This window comes from Triticum aestivum, chromosome 7D, assembly GCF_018294505.1.
Source record: "Triticum aestivum cultivar Chinese Spring chromosome 7D, IWGSC CS RefSeq v2.1, whole genome shotgun sequence".
Classification (NCBI taxonomy): domain Eukaryota; kingdom Viridiplantae; phylum Streptophyta; class Magnoliopsida; order Poales; family Poaceae; genus Triticum; species Triticum aestivum.
Window position 1 is genome coordinate 138523641 of NC_057814.1, and position 4698 is coordinate 138528338.

General features: G+C 38.3%; 1 long non-coding RNA gene across 7 annotated transcripts in view; it reads right to left on the reverse strand.

Annotated features, from left to right (window-relative positions):
- Nucleotides 1-924: 924 nt before the first annotated feature.
- LOC123166596 (uncharacterized) overlaps nucleotides 925-4698 on the reverse strand; it is a 4446-nt gene continuing 672 nt past the window's right edge. The window contains exons 1-7 of one of the 7 annotated variants that reach the window (XR_006483616.1): nucleotides 4661-4698; nucleotides 4043-4208; nucleotides 3525-3961; nucleotides 3357-3422; nucleotides 2643-2822; nucleotides 2339-2439; nucleotides 925-1582 (exon numbers count right to left, since the gene is read on the reverse strand). This is a non-coding gene — a long non-coding RNA (uncharacterized lncRNA). Of the gene's footprint in view, nucleotides 1583-2338; nucleotides 2440-2642; nucleotides 2823-3356; nucleotides 3423-3524; nucleotides 4635-4660 lie in introns of those variants that run through there. The other 6 variants (XR_006483619.1, XR_006483614.1, XR_006483618.1 and 3 more) reach the window with 6 other exon arrangements.

Consider the following 4698-nt stretch of genomic DNA (forward strand, 5'->3'; position numbering starts at 1 on the left):
ATTATAGTGGGTGTTTATTTGCAATCTGGATCGCCGTCTGTATGAAAGAAAAATGGATCGTGCGTTATAGTTATAAGTTTGCTTCCAAAACAATATTTAAAAAATATTTAACAGGTAAAATTAACATCATATACAGATTTCACACATTTTTCTAATCAAATTTCATATATAACATATTAAAATCAGAGTTACGGTTTAAAAGATACGTATAATTTAGAAACCATTTGTTTGAATTAAATATCTTTCAAAATAATATTTATAAATAGTTAACAGGTTAAAATAATATTATATTCATATTCTACATATTGTTCTAATCAAATTTCGTATATAACATGTTTAAATCGGAGTTACAGTTTAAAAGATATGGATGGTTTAGAAAAGCATTTGTTTAACTTAAATATGACTTAAATCTGAACTGCGGGTTGATTTCATGAAAACGCAGGGACTTTTTTACAAATTGGCGCGACGGACGGGCAGAAACCCTACATGCTTTATTATTAACTAGCACAAATGCCCGTGCGTTGCAACGGGAGAAAACCGATGGGCTGCTGATGACAAAAATGATGGACCTATTGAGAGTCGGGTTCTCCTATTGTTCTTCGGGACACGGTTCAGGATATGTGATATTTATTCTCGTCCTCCTAAGTCCTAACATAAATTTGATCATAGGCTCCTAGATCTTCAGAAATATTGTGCATCATATGAGCCGTGATATGATTTTAATCTCGGTGCAAAAATTCAGACTATGCATCCTACCTGATGCTGCTTCTCATCTTCAACATCATTTGAGCTAGGCAATTGAGCATTGTTACCATGGTTAGAAAATTATACAGACCGAAGAAATAGCAACACATGGTACAACAGATTGGACAAAAATCTATGTTTATACTTGCCACATGCCCGTGCATTGCAACGGGAAAATAATAATAATCAATATGATTAAGCAGAGTGGGTTGACAGAAATAGAACAACAATTGTATCATTCCAGAAGCCTTCCCTGTCGCATAAAGAGTTTGTCTAACAAAGCGAGATAAGCGATAGCTTAAGAGACTCATTTGTGAAGGAGCGAGCTAACAACATTCAGAGTGTTAGATCTTGGTGCTTCCCATGAATGGCGACACTCGTGACGTGGACACGCTCCTCAGTGGCGCAAACCTCTGATTTGCACATTACCATGTGATCTTTATTTTTCCAGTCGATATCTATACATCAGAATAAGAAGCAAATCCAAACCTATCATCAGAGCCTAAACCAAGGAGACTCTACACGTCAGTTTTTTCTAAAAGGCCGAGTAGCATCCTTGACTCTGCAACGGTGCAGCCAGTTTACACAATACATACATCGATAGAATTATAAGAATATTTCACTCGCTTCTTGAACCAAAAACAATGACCACTCAACTGAAATGTAGATCAAGACATGACGAGTAAGTGTTGAAACCTGCAGCTTATATGTTGGCCAATTGGAAGGCCCAACACAGAAGTAGGTGTCGGGAGAGCAAATTTGAACTTGGCCACATTAAGACTGATTTATCTCTTCTGCACAAGTTTAAACTCTTTTAGTTTCTCAGCATCCAAGCAGCCTACAAATCAAAACACACCTATATTAATTTTATACACAAGATTCAAAAGCAGTAGCCTTGCTTTAGGTAGAGCAAATAATTTATCCAGAGGGTAGCAAGAGGAATTGCAAAATGAATCATATGAGCAGTTTAAAAATGCATTGGAATCTGAATAGGGAGAAGCATCCGAACTAAATAGTACACTCATATTGCAGAACCAGAAACATTGGATGAAGACTGAACATGTGGTCACTCATAGATTCAAATTATCACTTTTTATCTGAAACGAACGATCTACAGTAACTAAGGAAATGGCTAATTAATTTGAACGATTCAGATTTATTCTACTCTCCGAGAAATGTCACAACCATTCCATGCAAGAAATCCAATGGCCGCCAATTCAGACCATCTCTTTCAGGGAATCACCTAGCCATCAAGAAGCATCCTCGATCCACAGAATTTGATAGTAGCGAACATGTGTAAGCTAGAAATGTGTAAGAAACTAACATCGGTGTAAATGAAATGTACTATTCACTGTAATGAGGAGCACCCTCTTTTACGTGAATACTTGGATAATCACTTGCCTATCTCAATCTTAGACCAATTTATTCCCTTTTACCTTCTATACATTTCAGCTATAATTATTAATTACTCCCTCCGTCCCATAATATAAGAATGTTTTCAAGCTAACATAGCTAGGTTGAAAAACATTCGTATTTGATGGGACAGAGGGAGTAGTATTTTGAAGCATGTATCATAAAAGGGCAAGCACACTACCTTCAGTTAGTTCAAAACCTTGTCAAGTTTTGATTTTGATGGTGAGTTAGTAGTTGCGAATAGTTGATGCCAAGCAATTACAATCTGTGCATCATGCAAGTCTGCAAAACATAATATGACAAAAGAAAAGGAGCACACAAAGATTATTCCAACAATCTTATCCAACTTATAAACAAAGACATTGATTCTCCTTTCCATAACATAATCAGATAAAAGGAATGGGGCCCAGAAATATTAACTATTAACTTTATCCGAGATAGGAAAATCTTAAAAAAAAGATAGTTTTTTGGGGTCGAATCAATACCTTGCTTGAGGATCTCATATTTCTTGTGAGTGATGGTTTTGGCTTTGCTCGCAACACCAATTGTTGCATCCTGCAAACCCAGGTTTTTCGATCTGCACTTCCATATGTTGGCCCATCGCTCTTCCATCTGGTATGTTAACTCATGATCCACAATCTCCTTCTGAAACTGCATGAGTAACCCTACATAAAAAAGGCAAGTTTAATTGTCTCCTCCTGTTAGCATGGAAAGCTCCAAGAACTTAAAACACCTAGCCAATTTGCCTTTGAGCCCCATGTTGCCTTCATGTTAATTAAAGGATGTTAACTTGTGGCTAATTTGTGAAAGCAAAAGAAAAGACCACTCGGGCTCCTTGTTCTCCCATTAACTTCAGGTGGCTAACAACCACCAATATGTGGCTACTCTTTCTGAATTAGTACAGATCAAACTAAAAACATGTAGAGCAATGGTGTTATCGCTTCTGAACATGACATAACAGTACAACTACACCACCATGTACGAATTCAGTATTATAAGTTTATAACAGTACAAACTAACTGTGCTCTTTGCCAATTCTCCTAAAATGCATCACACGTACTTGGTTATCTTCTTCACAGCTTTAAACTTTTACAAGAATTCAGCAGTGGTTATTCCATTAGTAAAGCACACAATGAAGTAAAGTGTTTTGAGACAACGGTGCATGTATGGCAGATCTCTCTGCATGGAGGCGGTTTTACCTGCTCCTAAAGAAATTGATTCTCAATAAAGATGCCCAGCTGAGGATCTTTTCACCTTGTTGCTACCTGTTAAATTTGGGATGACGTCTTAGATATGGTGTGACATTTGCATGTACTGGTTCGGATAAATAATTTGGAATTCAGTGGGACGAATGCACACACAAATACCTTTAAAGTAATTTTCTTGTAAACAGGCATGAAGGAGAAACTTATAGTGGGCAGGTTGGGCAGCTTCTCATTCACCATCTTTTCAAGAGCTAAAGCCAACTCCATTGGTAAGACCACAAGAGGCGCACAAGATAGAACACATATGATGATTTCACAAGCTACAGTGCTCCAAAAATTGAAAGCAGCAAATCAGATTTAACAACTTGCTACTTTCTTTCTGATTTGTTCCGTGTCCTCCTTGTATAATTGACTGATGACATGTTGAATTCAAAAGGTCATTGGAGAGCATCTACGTAACTGACCAACAACTAAATACTGAGATCTGCGTACGAAGCTACATAACTTTACATACTCCTACTAACTTTATTACCCTGTGATCAAGTGTTACTTTCGCTGGTTGATTAACCTGGCACAAATGGCACCCCTTTTTCGAACAACTGAATATGCAATAAACAGACAGTGCAAACACATCAATAAAAACACACACAAGCATAAATAAACTTACTACAGAGCATCACCTTTTCAGAGCGGTCGACTCAGTTAATGGAGCCAGAATGAATTGGAGCCTATCCTCCCTCCATGTTTGTTCCGATTGACACACAAGAATACACCAAGCATTACCCGTCCGTTTAAAGCTAGCACACATGGGACAATCGTATTAATCTCTCATACAATCACGGCAGTCTGCATATGATAGAAACAACAAACGCAATCAGCACCAGTAGCAATAATCAAGAACAATAGCTAAAAATATATCTCTTCAGTAGGAGCACCAAAAGGATGACAGAACATCACATATAACTCATACAAATCAGATCACCCTATACAAAATTCCCCAAGCAGAGCAAAGAATAAAGTATGGCATACACAGCAACATGATATGATACAAATCCCCAACTGAACCCCTCCATCTCTCTGTATAAAATTCCCCAGTTGAACTCCTCAAACTCTCACATCTCTGTCCCCCAATTATTTTGAACCAATAATCAGTTCCCCCTTCTTTTCAAGATGAGTAGCATTCGCAAAACCAAGATGGAATAGCACCACGGGGTCAGGTTTAGGGGAAGGCTTGGTCGGTGTTTAGGGAGAGGAAGGCGAGGATGAGGATCCCGACCAAGAAGGAAGGAGGGACGAACCTGGGGCCGCCGGAGACGCGCCGGCGAAGGCCTGCCCG